Source organism: Diceros bicornis, chromosome 6 (assembly GCF_020826845.1).
Source record: "Diceros bicornis minor isolate mBicDic1 chromosome 6, mDicBic1.mat.cur, whole genome shotgun sequence".
Lineage (NCBI taxonomy): Eukaryota > Metazoa > Chordata > Mammalia > Perissodactyla > Rhinocerotidae > Diceros > Diceros bicornis.
The window spans coordinates 43,068,778-43,089,435 of record NC_080745.1 but is presented as its reverse complement, the minus strand read 5'-3'; the positions used below and the strand labels follow the sequence as shown (position 1 = coordinate 43,089,435).

Below are 20,658 nucleotides of genomic sequence, written 5' to 3'. Positions count from 1 at the left end.
AATAGTATTCCTGAGCACGAGTAAGATAAATTGGCTCTTTTTGTGCTGTCTGTCCCTTAATCATAATTACTGTATTGCTTAGGAGAGTAAAGCATACATAGATTTTTGAATTTTTTATTAATAGTCAAAAATATGCATATGATATATAAAGTATATGCTGTTCAACCTGTTTTATATGCTTTTATGTGGGAAGAAGTTTTATTGTGGTGGTAACATTTGCATTAGTTGCTCAAAGATGTAGTTCTGGGAAATACATAATTGAAATGTTTTTGAATTGCTTTTTCTGGCCTTTTCAATCTTATTCAAAATAATAGTGCCTCCAGTCCTGGAGCAGTCATTCTCATTTGATTTAACATCTTTCTTTGCACTGCATGCGTGGTGCCCAGTTTTAACCCTGCAGAGCCTAGATGAGGTTCTTTGATTCATTGGCCTCATGTATCGCGCCTTATGTTTTTGGGCTCACGCTGTCGGGGGGAGGGAATCAGCAGAGCGTCTGCATCCCACAGCCATTACTCCAATGCCCTGCACCCTTGTTACACTTCCACACTCCTTGCAGAAGGCTCCAGGGTTAGAGATCATAGGAATTTGTTTTAGCTTGAGCTGGACAACGCTATGTGCTTGCCTTCTGGGGTCTTGCAAAGTGGGATGTTGCTACTGGAACTTGGGTTTCTAGCTCCCTACCCCCACCCTCCACTCCACCAAGGAAGGCAGCAAGAGTTGGACAGCTTGATATAGTTATTGAACAATGGGAAAGTCTGCCTTAAGACCCAGGATGCATGCTGGGTAAATGTATGTGAAAATTGACCCCATTGTTCTGTTGTATTTGAAAAGCAAGTAAATTATTTACAGATATTCGCTAATTAAAGCACATGTTGTTTTACCAACACAAAAGAACACAGTATAACTGGAGACAAAGGACTAAGTGCGATTAATTTTAAACTTGCTAATTCTGTGTGTTCTTCTTAAGGGATAAATTTGTTTTTAAAATATGTATATAAACATACATATTAAAGTGTGTTTCTATGCATATATGGGTATGTACGTGTGGGGTTTTGTGGTTTTTTACCCCTACAAGGGAAGCTTTGCATGCTAGAGAGATAACAGAACAAGTTACCATTCAGTTACTTGTCACTAGGCCTGCCCCAAGATCCCTATGGAACATCGGAGATGGAAATCATTTTGACAGAATACTGTTTTCCCTTTGGTCCAAGCTTTGCTTGCCATCATCTAGTTTGACCTCAGCTCGGAGTACCATTGGAAAAAAAGCAAACTAGCTGGATACCGTAGTAGAGAACAAAAATGTTCTCACTCATTGTCTTGACCTCAGACGTTCCTCAACAACAGGCCCAGCTTTAGTTGTTTTTCTTCTGTGACTACCCAACTTGAGCAACATTCTGGTTCAAAATTTGCATTGTAGAATGAAGGCCACTGACATGCAGTGAAGGGGTCAGACACAGAGAAAGTTGCTGATGCTGTTCTCAGAAATCTTCTCCTGGCTGGAACATTGGTGTATCCGTAGGTACAGCTAGTCCCTCTGGCTCTGCCATCTGCACAGACACATTTGATTTTAGGTGTGACTGGCTGAAGATCCCTTGGCATTGTTGATAAAGATGATCAAGAGGACTTGCCTTGGTTATCTAAGAAAAAGGCTCGCGTCTAATTTGCCGTGGACATTTTAATAGACTCACAGATTGAAGAGAACATGTCCAACCCCCTTAATTTAATAGATGCAGAGGCTAAGGCCCCAAAAAATCTAGAGCTAGTGAATGATAGAAGTAGATCTAGAACACAGTGTCCTCAGGCACAGTGGTCTGCTGCTTTGGGGAAGAGCTGCTCTCTTGAGGTTATACTCTGAGAAAGTAGGCACATGTTTTCCATGGGTGTGTTCAGGGCGGGTCATCCCAGTGCCCTGCTTTACACCAGCTGATGGTGCCTTTGTGAGACATCACTTTCATAAAATCACTAACGTAGAGAATGGACTTTATTCTAATGACAAGACACATACCGAAGGATCAGTGATTACACAGAAGCCAGGCTTGATATTCAGGGTCCCCAGCTGGACCTCACCTTCATTGCCTTCATTTCCACATTCTTTCCTGAAGCCAGGAGGGCCCTCTGATGGGGGGTATTTACATCAGCTTAAGAAAAGCTTTGCCAAGATAGCGCTCTTGGTAATAAACGGAATTGACATTTCGGCCACCATCTGATATTCGTAGATGGTTTCATTCATTCAGAAATGTTTATTGTGCACCTACTATGGTCAGTTCTCTGCATTGGAGATATAATAGTGAACTCAGTGACCAATACACAAATAAAGATTTCTGTTCTCATAGAGCTTATTTACTCTCCTGTAGTAAGAAGGAAGAAGCAACTTGACTGATTATCCAAAAGGGAGGAAACCCATGTCCCTAAATTTTAGTCTTAGAACCACATCCACACTTCCTTCTTCTAGAGTGTTTTCCTTTCTCTTCTCTATGTATTCACACTCCAGAGAAAATGCCCCAAATGTCTGTTCTCCAAAACCATCTGCAAAAATTTCATACAGTGTTTTCAATGAAGTTACAACAGTTTTTTTGTTTACTGAGTAGCCATTACGGGTCGAGCGTTGCATATATATTAATATATAAATTAAATACTCATTTAATTCTCAAAGAAATTCTCCAAAGTTGGTAGTATTATGACATTTTCTTACTTTATTGATGAGGCAACTGAGGCCAAAATAGATTAAGTAAATTGCGCAAGGTCACATATAGCTAAGACTCAGAGCCAGGATTGAAACCCAGTTTCTCCTTGATTCTGCCAGGACTGATGACCTTCGTGTCCCTCTATAACTTTAGAATATATTGAAAACTCCTAAGATTGAGACTTTCATTATATACTGACCTATTCTTTAATTGAAGCTTTATGAATAGTGTTTCTTTTGGTCTTTCATTTATTTATTCTGTATATGGTTCTTGAATGCTTCTATCCTGCTGTCTAGGAACTTGCAGTCAAATTGGCAGTTGACTGATACACACATAATTCAGTAATAATACTGTGCACTTGTGTAATATAATGTTTAAAAGGGCTCCTTAAATCCCACACCCCCACAGCAGGCACACAGCGCCCCTCGCAGGTTTCCCAGGAGAAGAGACTCGGCCTCAGTCCCTCCAGGTTGCCTTCTATGTGCAGACCAGCCCAGGGCCCTGGAGAGACAGAGGTGGAAAACCAGGCAGATCCTGCCTTCTTGGAGCTTACCGTCTGGTGGGGAGGACACTCATGATTAATCAAACTATCACAGATAAATGGGTGATTTTGTGGTGTGGTCACTGTGAAGAAGGGAAAAGCCAGGGACCTACGACAGGACAGCCTGATCTTGTCCGGAAGGGCTGTGGAGGGCTTTTGGAAGAAATAACGTTTAAGCTCATGTCTAAAGAGATTCCAGGGTGAAGATTGGGAAGAGGTTTCTTGGCCAGATGTGGAGGTGGGAGCAGTCTCCCTGAAGGACAGTTTTTGGGCTGATCCTAATCTTGATGAATCCAGTAACAGGTTAGAGATGCCTACCAATGCTCGCTGGAGGCACCTATTTTTCTGGATATCATTGAGACACCTAGATACCATCTTCAGAGCTGATTTACATTGTCTGGCTGTGGAGAAGGTTGAAAACAGGGGTCAGCAAACTAAGGCCTATGGGCCAAATCTGGCCTGCTGCCCATTTTGCAAATAAAGTTTTATTGGCACACAGCCATGCCCAGTTGTTTACAAATAGTCTCTGGCAGCTTTCACACTATAGTGGCCGAGTTAAGTGGTTGCAACAGAGACTGTATGACGCACAGAGCCTAACATATTTACTATCTGGCCCTTTACAGAAAATGTTTGCCTGACTGCTGGTCTAAAATGATATTAATAAAGGTAATAATAAAACTAAATGCTGACAGCTTTGTATGTGCCTTTTCTTTACTCCTGAGAACAATAATACTATGAGGTAGATTCTAGTGTCATCCCCATTTTGCAGAAGGGTAATCTGAGAGGTTAGATAACTTGTCCAGGTTTCCAAATTCACTCATCAGGCAAATGACAGAGACTGAACAGGAACTCGAGCTGTCCTGATTCCCAAACACAGATGGCAGAAACGTTGTGCTGTCCTGCTGACAAGTAGAGGAAACAGGGGCGGTATCAGAAAAGGGGTGTAAAATTCACTGAAATTTTCCCCTGTGAAAGAAAACTGCACAACAGCCATATCCTTCTTTCAAGGTCCTATTCTAAAGCCACCTCCTCCGAGATGTCTTCCTCTAACTTCTAGGGGAGACGGGAACCTAGAGCAGAGGCACATGTGTAAATAGTCATGGGGCCAGGCAGGTAAGAGGAAGCGAAGTCAGACAGGTCTGGGAGACAATATGATGTTTGGGCGAACTGGGGAGCATGTGACTCGTTTGAATGTTGCTTCTCAGGTCCTGCCGATCATTACCGGGCAGGAGTGCCGTCCCGTATTGCTAGATCTTTCCATTTTTCCAGAGAAGTGCCAGAAATCCAGATTTTTGTGTGATTTTAGTTGGCCGTTCAATCCAATTTTTAAAAAACACTCTGTGGTCAAACAAAACATGTCTTTAGTCTAGATGTGGCCCATAGGCTGCCACCTTGCAATTTCTAGAAGAAAGCTTTGGACTATTATAATTTTTAAAACTTTTTTGTGTTCGGCCCATTTTCTGTAAATAAAGCAAAAGGAACCTCGTGGTCCTAAAGGGGCAGCAAAGAAAGCAGTGGTGGCAGCCAGGTACATGGAGCTCTCACCATTCTCTCTGGCCAGAATCTGGAGTTCTGGAGTTCCAGAATCTGGAGGGACAGAAGGAATGGATGTGTGAGGAGAGCTGGGCTCTGTCCTGGGGCCACAGTTAGGCCTCAGGAAGGGTACAGGAATTGAGACGTGAAGAGAAAGAAGTGCGTGAGTGGGAAGGTGGCCTGTAGCCGTACTGAAGGCATCCTGGAGAAGGGGAGCTTGTGAGCAGGCCCTTGAAAATACTAGGGCTTTCATGGGTGGAGATACTTGAATAATGAGGGTGAGACAGGGGGAAATCTAGGCAGAAGAAAAGCCGTAGGCAAATAGGAAGGAAGGACATATGGACCTTAACCAATACTGGATAAGGTCTGCATTTGGCAAGAGAGCAGGGGTCTAGTGGAAAATAAGGTAGACTGAGGCCAGACCTCAGGGAGTCTAGCAGACCAGGTTAGGAAGATTGGACTTGAATCTGAAGGCAGTGTTGATTAATAATTTCACATGTGTGTTTTCTCTTTCTAGTTAGAATATAAACTCTAAGTCTTGAAGCTTGGTAGAACTGAATGTGAATATTTACTCTGCCAGTTAGTAGCTGCATGTCATCTTGGTCAACTTAATCTCTCTGGGGTCTCAGTTTCCTTATCTGTGAAATGAGTTAATCTTGCTGGGCTGCGAATATCAAATGTGAGTTATATGGGCTTAAAATACCGAACCACGGCCTGGCTTATCCCAGGCCTTTAGCAGATGCTAGTTATCCACCCTGCCCTTTCTGGTCAGGGACCAAATCCTAACTTTATTGTCCCAGTGAAGCCTGGGTGTTAGACTGTTAATAGCCCCTTAATAAGTAATTTATTGTTTGAGTCATTAGACAACTAACTATTGTTTGAAAAACAATAACTAAAGAAAACTATCCATTTAAATAAAGTTAAGCTTCCTGGTTCTCCCTCTGTCCCAAGAGACGTTTCTTGTGTTTAACTTCAGCGTTTTTGATCCATGTTTGAGGTTTCCAGTCACTGTGAAGGGGACTCCCTCAAACCCATTCTTTTCTGTTCCATTTAGGTCTTAAAGGACCTTTAGGGGGCGTCTCTTCCATCAGCCACAACAGAATAAAATGAGATGGGAGAATGATGGAGTCAAGAGACAAAACCTGCATTCTAGATGTTCGACCTCAGTATGCCAAAGACAGTTCAAACCTGGTCCTTCCCAGGCTCCGCCCCTTTCATGATGCAACCTCCAGGAAACCTGGCGTTGATCTGCTGAATGTGCAGAACATTGAATTTATTTTAAATTCACCTTGCACTTTCTCACCATTTTTTAAAAGCCTTTCCTATTTCCTGTTCTTCAAGACATCCTTATTTTGAAAATTTGTTTCACCACCTGCTTGTCTCCTCCTCCTCTTCCTCTTCTTTTGGTGGTGGTGGTAGGGAATGTATTCCAAACCAAATCCCTTAAGATGTGTACTGCCAGGTTCTTTTAAAAAGCAGAATGATCAGTAAAAGGATGTACAGGGATCCCCCAAATGGCTGGGGATCTTAGAAGAAGGATCTCCAAAATAGAGACTGCCTGCTGAGCCATTAAATCCTTTTGCTTTGGGTTAATCCCACAGTGTGTATCAGATTACTAGAACTCAGATGAAAACACTGCTGTAGTACTCAGTCTCCTCACCAAATTATTCCAAAATTTAGTGTCCATGGGTAATGAACACAAACAATAATTGAATTCTCTGTCATAAGTGAAATAATCTGTTCCATTCTATTTCTTGTGAATATTTTCCATAATAGTCTAATTGTGTTTTGTGCTCCTGGGGGCTGAATGTGTGTTCAGCAACAATGCATTGGGTTGTAAAATATGCATCCCCAACTATCTGGGCAGGCAAAAAGAAGGTTCTAGTGAAAAGGCTGAAGATGTTTTTCCTAATGCAAATTGCATGAATCACATAAAGTAGTGTCTTTTAAAATTATCCACAGGCTCTGTTGTTTTTTTTGTCTTTATAGTTATAAGTCCTGTTTCTCACTCCACATTTTTGATGTTACCAGATCAGTAATTCAATAGACAGCTAAGCAGGTGTTCAAGTCACTCGTGACCTCCAGAATTCCTTAAATGACCCGTCAAAGCAATGGAGTGAAAACAGTCTCAGCATGTCAGAATATTGAGATATCTCAGTTGTCTTAATTTTTTTGGGAGGGGGCCTTAATTTTTAAAAGCACTTTTCTGCCCCCCCCCCCCTTTTCTCTTTTTGAGCAGAGAAGCCTTGCCTTGATCTTGGCCATGAGGATTGGGGTATTGTGTGTTTACTGGACCTGCAGATTATGCTTATAGGCAAAACACTTCTAACTGGTCAGCTGTGCCAAGGGCCTTTAAAAGATGACTCTTGAAAAGGTGGGAGGAGGAAAAGAGAGATGAGGCTTGGGATTCTTCTGTGGTAGCTAAGGACATAATATAATATTGCTCTTGAAAAATGTATCATTTCTATTTTTAAATGTAGGCCTTTTGACTGCAAACTCTTATTCAATTAAATTCAACCGATATTTATTCGTGTATACGAGGTGCTATGGAGGTGATAGAGATGGATAAGATCAGCCCCTCTCCTTCTAGTTGCTTAGAGGAGATAAAACATAAAGTTAGCCTTACTGGGTAAGATTATATTTTACTTTGCCCCTTCCATCCTGAAAGGTATGCTCATATTGCTAAATAGTATTCCTGGAAATTTCTATGGATAGCCAAAAAAGAAAAGATCTCTTGTATGTATAGGCAGTTGCTTCAGGATTAAGGCAGTTGTATAAAGCATTTTTCCACTGCCTTGTCAACTTCTTAGCAGAAATTAATCTAATTTCCAGGCATGGTTGAAACTGGTATTTAGGCACCTTGTTTCACAGGCTTAATTTCATTGTCAGGCAAAAATGTGTAAATGTATCCCATGTTAAAGATTAGTGTATTAGTTGTCGATTGTGTAACAAATTACCCCAAATTTTGTGTCTTAGAACAACATTTATTATTCACCGTTTCTGTGGGTCAGAAGTCTGGGTGGGGCTTTGCTGAGTGCCTCTGGCTAGGGGGTCTCTCAAAGCTGCAGTCAAGGTGCCTGCCCGGGCTGTAGTCATCTCAAAGCTCTGTTCAGGTAGAATCTACTTCCAAGCTCACTCACTTGCCTGTTGGCAGGCCTTAGGTCTTTGCGAGCTGTGAGACTGAAGGCCTTATTCCTCACTGGCAGTTGGCCTTGGTCTCTCTCATTTTCTTGCCATGCCACGTAGGCTTCTCCATTGGCCACCTTTCAATATGGCAGCTGACTTCCCTTGCAGTGTGCAAGCGAGAAAGAAGCCACAGTCCTTTTGTAACCTAATCTCAGAAGTGACATCCCATCACTTTTGCCTAATTCTGTTTGTTAGAAGTGAGACATTATGTCCAGCCCATACTCAAGGGGAGGGGATTATACAAGGGCATGAATACAAGGGGTGGACATCGTTAGGGGCCATCTTAGAGGCTGCTCGCTACAGGCAGCAATGGAACCAATCACTTTAGTATAAAGCTAGTCTGATGAGGGTTGACTGATATTCTTCTCACCCTGTCTTGCTCTTTTTTTTTTTCTCCTTTTGTTGTTGTTGTGCATTCTCCTTGGGTGGTTCCTTCCAAACACCTCCCCACTCTTCTGGGTATTTAATTATAGATGACGTCTGTAGTAGACAGCAGGGTGCTTTAATCTTTTAAAGATTTGTTAGTCTTTGAGCATGTCAACAAGCCACATTGGGTCTTTCTTAAACCTAATGTCTTGATCAGTGAATTTGAAGAGTTTTGCTAGAAAGGGCATTGTGTCTGTTGTGATGATGAGTCTGCAGTTAGAAAGGCAAGGAAGATCCTGTAACTGGTATAATTAGACAGGCTCCTTAATGCATAAGAAAATAGGTATGTTTCATGCACAGTGGTTGAGGAGGGGCATTAAATCAGGTTGGCGTATGTCCATGTAAAGAAGACCTAAACATCCAGATGAAAGGGATTGTTGCCCCTGTTTGTGTTTCTAGTAAGTGTATCTGTTAGAGATGAGCATCTCCTAGCCAACCTTCAACCTTGTGCATATGTCAGGAAGCAGCTGGCCTTCCATCTTTTAAATTCTGTGGAAATTAGTGACTCGTGGGAAAACTCTTTCAGGGAGGATGCAACTTGGTTTTAAAAAAAATGCTCAAAACATACACATGAAGGCATTACAGGTTTGAGAAAAAGGTGGCATTAAGCAGATTCTGGTCAATTTTTAATAACAGAAATGGATTTATGGGGTAGCTTTCATGCTAACACCACTGGAAACTTAGAGAAAAGGAGTCTGCATTCAAATTTAGAAGCACACATCAGACAAAAGACATATGGATGGGGTATTTTGCTTGTTGTTTTCTTCTTTTTTTAACCTTGAATGTGACAATGCACCATGTTCTTCCCATACAGTGCCTTTGTATCCTGTTCCCTCTGCCTGCAGCGTCCTGTGTTCTTCTCCGGCCTCCCTTCCCTCTTAACCTTGCCAGCTCCTTCTCTTTCTTAGGGTCTCAGCAGAGAGAGCTTCCCTGACCACTAATGTGAAATCATCCCCAGTTCCACCCCTGGTCTCCCGTTATTGCCTCTTCTGGTTCTTTTGCTTGAGATTTTGTTATTTATCTGGCTCTTCTGCCCCACTGCCCTCTCCCCCAACACACACACACACACACACACACCCATCACCACCACCACCACACCACACCACACACATGACTGTAGGCTCTAGGAAGGTAGGGATTTTTGTCTGTTTTATTACTGACTGTAACCCCAAAGCCTGACATATACTTAGTGCTCAATAAATAGTTATTGAATGAATGAAATCACTTATGACAGCTTCTCGTTCTATAAATCACATTTAGCTGAGGGCTATTGTTTACCGTCTGTCCCTCCACCTCTCCCCGAGACTGGCATCCATGAGTCAGGGGCTTCTTTCCCAGCTGTTCCTAGTGCCTGACATAGTTCAGAGTAGAGGCTCAGAACATTGGGAATGAAAGAGTGAATGGATTCTCTGGCAAAGGACTAGAAAGAGAGTAACCTTCATTTCCTAGGCAGGGAACAGGAAGGCCTGGGCACTGTGCATTTCTGAAGGGGAGCACCGATGTCTTATTCGTCATTATCTCTCCATAGCTGGTACTCAGCTCAGTGCTCGGAACAGAACAGAGTTAATACAGGTTGATTGGATTAGACTGCGTTGAGTTGGGGAAAAGCTAAAATAAAATCCTTCCTGACAATAACATTGGATGAAGCTCAGATTGTGAATGCTCCCTTAAAGGTGCTAAGGATGGCTCCTTCTGGATTCCCTTCTGCAACTGTTTCGTCAGAACACCCAGTAGCATTCATCCATCCATCCATCCATTCATTCATCCTTTAAGCTCCACCTGGGAGTGCACAGGATATTGGAAAGCGTGGAAGGCTATGCAAGTTTCAGCCCTGCCTTCAGAAAGTTTACCTTGAGGAAAACTTGGGCTTTATTTTCTGGTTTATATAACCTCCCTGAGGTGGCAGCAGAGTTGGAATCAGGCGGTTGTAGTTGCTCGAGTCTGTCCTCTGTGTTGGCCTCCACGCCACAGTCTTTGAACAAGAGTAGAAAGGTCACCAACTGTGGCTGCAAATTGGCTCTTGCATTAATCCTGGCTTATTCAAAAACACTCAATATTTTTCCAAACTGAGTTTAGAGCTTTTGATTGAAGGCTGAATCATTTACTGTGGCAGAGCATATCACCAGTATAGGAAAAGCTAGAACTTAAAAATACAAAGCCCCTTTTAGTAATCCAATATAGGATAATTACATTATTAAATAAAGCTGTGGGTCTCAAATTATTCCGCTGCCATTGTACGTGTGAGGATAATAATGTGAACTGTGCTAAGTGAACAGAGCCAAAAAATGTTTAACAAGAGGGAGCATGTCTAAATCATATGTTTATGTTTAAATAGAGGCTACACAAAACAGGAAGATTTCCTTGGTTTCTACATTAAAGCATTCTAAATAGGCACACGGCTTTCAGTGATTCTCTGTGAAGACCGTTCTTCTTATTAACGACAGCAGTATATCAAGACTCCGTGCCAGATCACCAATAACCTTGAATGATTCAGATGGCTTCCACTGAGATTCTCATATACCAACAGAGGCAAAGAGTTTTCTTCTTCCTTTTAGGGTCTTTATGGAATATGGGCCCTGCTGAAATTGCATACCTGGATAGGGTGGCATGTGCCTGTAAAACTAGGTGAAAAAAGATCAGGAGATGTAAAAGTAATGGTTTGGAGTCATTTAGCATTTTGGAACATCTGGATTGGGTGGTGGTTGAGTTTGGGTTTTATTGTTATTGTTTTTGCTTTTCTAGAATGTTCTTATAGGTAACTCAACTGAGCTGTAACACTGGAATTGGGCTCATTTATCTTCTTTTGCTTATGTTTTAATGGCTAGAGCTAAGTATATGGGTGCCAAGCTAATTTTTATTAGGGCAACCCGAAAGTAGTTAAAAAAATAGACTGTGGAGTTAACACCCTATTCGTTTGGCCAAAGGAAGGGTGGGCAGGCTTGACCATTGACATAAGGCATCTTCTGTACATATCAAATGCTTTCCTGTTTAGAGAGAAAATGTCTAGGACGCTGGTATGCATTTTCTTGCTTTCTGTGTAAGTTGTTTTTAATTTTAGGGAAGAAAAATGTGCGTGCATGATAAGCCCAAAGGGAAAGAAATGGACCTAGGAATTAATGAGAAGATGTTCCTGGGGCTTTCTTTGGACATGGCCTCCTGGTCAGGGGAGCAGGTTGCAGCCTAACAGGTTTTAGATTAATGTGTATTAAAAATGTATTTAGGAACATAAAATATTTAGGATTTTTGAATTACTTGTTTGATACACAAACGCCTTTGGCTATACCATAAAGGATAGTCACATTACCTCTGACAGATCGCTCCTCAGAGTGGTCTTCTGTTTGCTCACCCCTTCTAATTGTGCCAGGATGGATTTCCAAAATTCATTGAGCCATAAGCTTCAGCCAAATGTCTGGTGAGGTGGAGGGAAAAGGTTGGAAGAGAAGGGGCTGGCTTGGGAAATTGGAACCCACTACACTAATGAGCCTCCATGGCAAATCCATTTCATCATGTTAAGGGGGTCAAATTAACCCTTAGCACAGACTTGAGAGGATATCTTCATCACTCAGACAACAGAAAATTCTTCACATTTTTAACCAGCGCACTAATGGCGATTTCTGTAGTCTGGGGACAAAAACACAATACAAATTAAAAATTAAAATCCTTTTTGTTCCCACCCCCCTCAGGAAATTGGCAGGAGGTAGGGGAGGGTTCTGTTGTCCCAGGGTGGGAGTAGGGCAGAGTGTTACCACTGAAAGGGCTTAAGAGGCCGATTTCTTAGAAAGATGACGGTGCTCCCAAAGCTGGCTTCTGGTTCTACTTCAGTTTTCTCATCTCTAAAATGGGTCTAAGAACACTTTCCTCAGAGTCCTCAAAGGATTAGATAAAATGCTGTCTGTTAATTTCATAGATTAGTGTGTGGGTAAAGCAGAGCATCTGCAAGTTTTCCACTGCTGTATCCTTGAGGGCTGAGGAGAATGACTTGGAAGCCCAGACATTCTTCATTGCTTTCTGGCCCAACTTTCCCTTGGAGGTACCCAGCAGGAGCTACAAGGGTGTTATTGGTCCCAAAGAATTAAGAAGAGTTAGGAACACACACAGTGACTCACAGGAGACATGTGAATACCACTCACCCTTATTCCCTGATTTTCAGTTCAAGTGATATTATGTAATAATGGTAATAGCCATCATTTCTTAGATGCCTACTCTGTGTTGACCATTGTGCTATAACAACTTCAACATTCTAACTGCTCCTATGAGGTGGGTTCTTTGATTCTATTTTCTCCTTTTTTTTTTAGATGAGACCTTGGCAACGTGATGTCATGTTCCAAGATTAACATGAAAATTAAACACAGTAGAGCTGCATTTGAACCTGGGTCCATCAGACTCAGAGGCCAGTGCTTTCTCAGCTACCCCTTAGTTTTGCCCAGCATGGAACATCCAGAGATGGTGGACCATTAAAATAAGTATTTTTTGAATGCTTTAGGCCCAGCACAGTCCTTGGCTCTTTGAGAAGAACAAGAGAAATAGAAGTTGGGCATGAGCACTTGCCACTAAAAGGTCTCTATAATTGAGGTGTTTATTGTAGAAGACAGAATTGTGCAATTCAGCATCAAATGCTGATGCCTAACAAAGATTTAACATTATGTCACACGTAATCAGAACAGTAAGTCCCAGTTCAGGGACCAACTTAGGGATATCATTTTATTTTGCCTACTAAGGACATTAAAAAACGACTACTACCATCCATTGCCATCCTCGTTTCAGAGGAAGAAAAGGATATTATAACACCAGACGAAAGGAGGAGAGAGAAAGTCTTAAATAGAAAGAGTGTGCAGGGGGGCCCATCCAGATCAATGCTAGTCCCTTTGTAAAACCCTCCCCGGATTATCATTACTCAAGTATTGTATCTATTACCTGTTTGATCCTAACTGATACAAGGATAGTGATTGAAATCTAGCAAATTTAGCTTCATGAAACGCTCACTGTGTTGTCTTCATTTTATGCTGGCCAGTGCAAGCTTCATCTGGTCAACCCGCGTTACCATTCTGTCTTGCCTGACCTTCTTGGACCTCTGATTGGCAACTACATGCCTATAGAGTGAAACTTTTTTACTCACTCTGTATGTGTCCTGTTAGCAGAGCATGCTAATGTGTAACAAGCAGTATAACAGGGGCAAATGGTGAGGTGCCTTGGATTGCAGTGTGTCTGAGGGAGGCTTGAAAGCAAGGGAGTGGCCAACCCAGCCAGGCCCAATGGTGGTACTTTCTCTCCCTTGCCTGAGTCCATTGGGACGCACCTTAGGTACACACGCCTGACACGAATGGTTAAGCACAAGTTGATGTGGTTGCTGCTGCTCTTTATAAAATTGGACACAACAGGTTTCATTTTTAGTTTCTATCTTGAGGAAAATTTCCCACTCCTGTCGAACCAGTTGGACTATTGTTTTGGTTCCACAGTTTATTTGGGTAACATCACCTACTGACGTGTTTTGTATTCCCAACTTTCAGCGTATTTCAGCTGCTACAACAAGTACTTTAAAAATCTAGGATATTCGAGGCGCTGGCCTGGTGGCGTAATGGTTAAGTTCGTGTGCTCCATTCCAGTGGCCTGGACCACGGACCTGCACACCGGTCATCAAGCCATGCTGTGACAGCATCCCACATACAGAATAGAGGAAGACTGGCATGGATGTTGACTCAGGGACAATCTTCCTCACCAAAAAGAAAAAAAAAATCTAGAATATTTGGGGAAGATTGAGATGAATATGCTATTTTCCTGTTCTCATTCCATCCTCTCCCTTTCAACTTCTCTGATATTACACTTATGTGTTTACTGTCCTTTAGACTCTGTTAACATAGCTGAATATAGCTCTCCCTAGCAATGATCTGTCATTGGGCACCACGTGGTGTTACAGGGAAGGTTCCATTCATGTTCTCTCTCCTGGGGAATGATATATTAGTAGAAATACAGGTTCAGCTATGGGTAACAGAGACTCAGAATTAAAGTTGCTTAAATAAGTTGGAAGTTCAAAATCTCTTTTGTGTCACAGCCTAGAGGTGGGTGGTTCAGGGCTAGTGTAGTGGCTCTGCTCTGTGAGATCATCTAGGGACCTTCTATATTTTTCTCCTGAGAAATTTGCCCTCATTTATATGGTCCAAAGGCATACGCATTCCCTTTGAGGGTATGACCTGGAAATTGCACACATCACTAATACTCATATCCTGTTGGTCAGAACTTGGTCACGTGGCTGCATCTGGCTGTAAGGGAAGCAGAAAAATGGTGGCTTTATTCTGTGCCCAGCAAATTAACAGTTTATTATCAAAGAAGAAAGGAAGAATAGATATGGGGAAAAGTTAGCCACAGTTGGGGGGTGTGGAATTCCCCTTGTGTCAACTAAGATCTTTTCTTACACATAAGCCAAATGGACTGTGCAGTTCCACTGAGCTTGAGTTGACACTGAGACATCTAAATTGACAACTAGGAACTGGAATCGAGATTAATTTTTGGAATCAAACTGTAGAATGTAGTCATGGGCTTAGAGGTGAACATTACAACGGCCGTAGAGAATGATTTCTTCAATAGTGATATGCAGAAAAAGAAGACCTGGATCCAGACTGTATCTAAGGGTATATGTTTCCTACATTTTCCCAGTAGGGAAAGGGAATAAGCAAGAAGAGAAATTGAACAAAGCAAAGAAATGTAGAGGCGGCAGGTGTTTTTCATGCATGCGTTGTGTATCTGCACATCTTATGAGCAGAGCCACTGACTGCCTTTGTTCTGGACTGTCTTTTCAAGGATGTTTATATAGCGAACAGCCTTGGGGGAGAGAGCCTGTGTCTTCCTCCAGAACAAAGGGCAGGCATGCTTACTGACCAGTATTAACACTTTGGGTTCCTATGTTCAGGGTCCTTCTCCTGTAAGGCACCCCACTGTATGTACAGGTATCATCTGGCGCTCTTTGCATCTCCTTTTGGGAATTGGGAATTAAAGAACCAACACAAATGTGTTGGTTGTGACCACAACTATTGCTGTGAGCAATAAACCCTCCTTTGTCTGTGACCAGAGAGGTCTTGTGTCCTCTGCCAGGATCCATGAAACTGTGGCAGGCTAGCTTGTAAGTTTGCACGTAGAGTAAAATCTCAGACCCTTCACAGTTCTTAACAAGAGGGAGAGTTTCAAGTCAAAGATAGGGTTGTTCATTGTCGAATGTTACTAAGAGATCAAGGAAAATGAAGGATAAGAAAGGCCTTGGTTTGGTGATCTAATACAGTGTTTCTCAAAATTTTGGGACTCAAGACTCTTTACACTCAAATACTGAGGACCCCAAAGAGCTTTTGTTTATGTGGGTTACATCTATTGATATTTACTGTATTAGAAATTAAAACTGAGAAATAATTTTAAATACTTAATTCATTTAAAAATAATATGACATCCATATGCAAAAAAATGAATGTGGAGCTGACCCTCACACCTTATACAAAATTAAGTCAAAGTGGATTATACTCCTAAATGTAAAATTATAATACTTTCAGAAGAAAACCTAAAAGAAATTCTTTGTGCCCTGGGATTAGGCAAAGAGTTCATAGATATAACAGCAAAACCACAATCCATAAAAGAAAAGGAAACTGACTAGTTAGACTTAATCGAAATTTAAAACTTTTACTCTGTAAAAGACACTGTATTAGAATGAAAAGCCAAGCTACAGAATGGGAGAAAATATTTTTAAACCACGTATCTGACAAAAGACTTGTATCCAGAAGGTACAAGAATTCTCAAAACTCAACAGTAAGAAAACAGACAACTCAATTTTAAAAAGGGGCAAAAGGCTTACACACTTCACCAAAAAGGATATACGGATGGCAAATTAGCACCTGAAAAGATGTTCGACATCATTAATCATTAGGGAAATGAAAATTAAAAACATGATGAGAAACCACCACATATATGTTAGAATAGCAATAATAAATTAATTAACAGTGACAGTATCAAGTGCTGGCGAGGATGAGAAACAACTAGAACTCTCATACATTGCTGATGGGAATGCAGAATGGTACAGCCACTCTGGAAAACAGTTGGGCAGTTCTACAAAATTAGGTATATATATACCATATGATGCAGCAATCTCTCTCCTAGATATTTACTCTAGAGAATTGAAAATGTATGTTCACATAAAAATCTGTATGTGAGTGTTTATAGCAGCTCTATTTGTAATCACCAAAATTGGAAACAACCCAGTGTCCCTCACCGGGTGAATGGGTAAACAAACTTCGTGATACGTCCATACCATGGGATACTACTCAGCAGTAAAAAGGAACAAGCTATGGATACAGGCAGCAACACAGATGGATCTCAAAGGCATTATGTTGAGTGAAAGAAGCAGTCGCAAAAGATTTCATACTGTATGTTTCCATTTATATGACATTTTGGAAAAGAAAAAACTACAGCAAGAACAGATCAGTGGTTGCCATGTGTTAAAACTCATAAAACTCTACACCAAAAAAGGAAACATTACTGTAAGTTAATTTTAAAAATAAAATAAAAATAGCAATATAAACCCATTATGTAAATGTAACACATTTTGATGAAAATTAACCATATTTTCAAAAGCAAAAAATTAGTAAAAACAGTGACATTGTTTTACATTTTTGTAAATCTCTTTATAGCCTAGCTTAATAGTGACAGCTGGATTCTCATATCTGCTTCTGCATTTACTCTTTCGCCATATCATATATCATATAGAATCTGGAAAACCCCACTGTACACACTTGAAAGAGAATAAGAGTGAAAAAAGCAAATGTCTTATTATGATCATTATTTTGACTCTGTAGACCGCCTGAAATATTCTCAGGGGTTCCCCAGGGTTCCTGGACCACACTTTGAGAAGCACTGATACAACACACTGTCCCAAATTTTAGACATTTTCATAGCATCTTGACTTATTTTTTTGCCATACCCACACATCCCCTGTGTTTACTTAATGGCTTTGTTCAAATTGACCCATTTTTAAACTTAAGTTTATTTAAAGAGGAAAGTTTCTATATTTTATATAAATGGAAAACCAGTACCACTTTCCCAAAAATGGAAGTGACCACAAAAATAAATAAGCAATGAGTAACTTATATTAAAAAAAAAAAAAAAAGTTTACCCATAAACTCATCTCTTCATGGCACACTTTGGAAAACACCAATGCAGAGGAGTAATGACCATGATAATGATAGCTAACTCTGACATAGCACTTCATTTATGTTAACCCCTTTAATCCTTGCGATTACCATGAGAGGTAGATAGTACTATTGATAATGCTATTATCTTTTTTTTTAAACATATGTTAAAAAACAATTGAAGCATAGGGAGGTTAAAGAAGTTGTCCAGTGTTCCACAGTGAGTAAATTGCAGGGCTGGGATTGGAACCCAGGCAGTCTGGCTCCAGAGTCCAGGATGAATGCTGTGTTGACAGACAGGAAACATGGATTCTTGTCCAAGTTATATCAGAAGTCAGCACTGGGACATATCACTGAGCCTCACTCTCCTCATCATCATAATGAGAGAGGTGGACTAAATCAGGGCTTGCAAGTTTAAATGTTGGGTGCCTGCCCAAGGGGCCAGGCAGGTAAGGGAAAGGTGGACTGAAAGTAAGGCTATAGGGAGTGGTGGAGACAATGGTAAACTAGAGGTCTTGCATCTTATCTAAAGAAAGTAACTGTTCCTCAGTTTCGACTGTTTTTTGTTTTTTTTTTTACCAGATACCCCTTTTATTTTATAAGAGAAGACAGAAGTCTGGACACTTTTTTAAATAAAATTTGTCAATTTTTAGAACACTTGGAGAGGCCAGCCATACACATGGGCTGACGGATTTATGACTTCTTGACTAGATGATCTCTTCTGACTTAGAGGATTCCATGATTGAATAAGCTCTTTTTATACAGTGGTAGAAACAAAATCCAAATTACAGAAATAGGCAGTTTAAAACAATGATGAAAGGGGATATGGACTTAGAAAGTGTCTCAACGCAGCCTACATAAATATTGATTAGGAGCCTGGTGAATTGAAAAGCCAAGGTACATTAATAGAATAACAAAGTGTTTTTCTTTGTGTTCCTTTTGTGTTGTATTAGAGTAAATCAGCAGTATTTATCCAGTGCTAATTCTCAGTTTGCAGAGAGCTAATGTAATCATGAGATGAAGCTTATTGAAATTCTTTTCTTAGACATAGAGACTCGCCGGAGAATGGTGAGTATTAGGAACTTTAGTCAGCACTTGCTCAGAATAGTAAATAACGAACGTGTGATTTATGGCATTGTGTGTACAAAGTAATGTTTCCTGAGACATTTTCTATATATATGTTGGCTGTTTTGTTTTTCGGATTGGTTTGTTGTTTCCCCCTCCTCCGCTTATCAGATTTCCCTCTAAATCCTGGCATTTGACAATGTTGCAGGGCCAGTTTCTCTGTGAATCCACAGTGAAACACTCTGGTGGTTTCACAATTAATCCAAACGTAGGTTTATGGCTTGTGCATGTTTATGTGAATTCCTGTATTTGTTTTTATGTATTGTGGATATATTCAGAAGGTCTGTCTCAGAGAGAGAGAAAAGGAGGGAGGACAAAATCTATAGACTGAATCTTGAAAGATGGATTTATTCATCAATGACATCATCAGGATTGTATTTTCTCTGGGTTAATAAACTGTTTGGCGGGTGTTGTAAGCCAGCCAGAGCTAGTCATGCCATTTCTTGGAAAAGATCTGAAGCAACTGGTAATTGAAATGATAATCGTTTGATCATAGTTAGAGCTATTTGAAAATAACACTCATCTCCAAACTCGTCTCTTCTAGGGAACCATATTTGGTAAAATTATTGCCAAATTCCATCTTTGCTAATGTTGAGACTTATTTACCATAATACTTAATTATTTTCCAGGATATTGTAAACTTGATTTCTGGTGTGCCCTGTCTAGAAGCTGTTCCCATATGCTTTGAAACAATACCCAGCCTGAATTTTTATTCTGACATTTAATAATCACCATGTAATAGCTATAAAATGCATGACAACTACAGATCTTTTATTTCAAGAGGATGGTGTAGTGAATCTGAGTGAAGTCATCCGTTGAAATAGTACTTTATAATATGCCCCGTTGTTTATAAAGTATTGAAATTTTTTTCTTGAGCAGAGGATAAAAACAGTTTCTCCTTTGTCTCCAGTTTAGTGGAAGTTCATATTTAATTGTGATAAGAGAAAGGATTCCATTACAAAAGTTTCACTTTTTATTTTTGATAGAGTATTTGTTATTTTGCTGCTGCCTAACAAACTTCCTTCTCAGAAGCAGCTTGGAACTGGATGAGGAAAAGTGAAATTTTAGACCCTACCTTTTAAAAAAACATTTTTAAAAACTAAATCCAGGGCTTCTTATTGTGTGACACTTATCTTAATAAACCCTTTTTTGTTTGCTTTGGAGTAGTGTATGCAGTACTGTGTGTGAGAGAGAGAGAGAGAGAGAGAGAGAGAGAGAGAGAGAGAGAGAGAGAGAGAGAGTGTGTGTGTGTGTGTGTGTGTGTGTGTGTGTGTGTATGTGTGTGTAGGTGGGGGAGAAGGAGGAAAGAGTCATGTTTAACAGCAAAATTAGCCAAAATCACTTGTGAATTCCTTTTGTTTAATAGCTTTGAGACATCTTCCTGTTGTTGTTTGTCAAAAATATTTCTAAGATTTTGTAAGCTTAGGGGTTTTCACAGCTAAACTTTCTTCAGAAATGTGAAGTAAAAGAAATGAAAGAAGTCAGTTCAAGTTGAAATGTCAAATGCTTCAAGTAATTTAACTTAAAACCCAGTGAGATGATCTTCTTAAGCCTTTTCCAAAGACTCTTCGGGTAAGAGAGGCCCTCCTTTGCTCCATGTATGGATATCTACTAAATATCTTGCTGGATTAATTCTGAGTCAGAAAAGTTGGTTGTTTCCTGGAAGCAATTAGAGATGCTTAAAATTCAAATTTATGATCCATAGGAGAAACTGAAGTTTCAACTGCTTTGCTTAGATTCAAAGGCTTTCTCCTCACTCGCCCTCTTGCCTCTTACCCCATATGTATTAAAAGAAAAAAATCAGTTCATTTCTCAGCTTACAAAGTTTTTAAGAAACATGAGAATGTGTAAGTTTCTTTCAGTGGGAAGCACATAACATTTATGAAGTATTTCTTTTGGGATTGCATCACAGTTTTATTTAATTTTAGGACAAAAGTTAAATTCAATATTTGTGTATAAGCCAAGGGAAAATGTACCATAAACATAGGAATTTTGGGGTGAG

The 20,658-nt window shown here is 40.4% G+C and overlaps 1 protein-coding gene across 1 annotated transcript in view; it reads left to right on the top strand.

The window, feature by feature from the left end:
* Window positions 1-20,658, top strand: part of ARID5B (AT-rich interaction domain 5B) — a 174,320-nt gene that overhangs the window by 9,215 nt on the left and 144,447 nt on the right. The window lies entirely within an intron of this gene.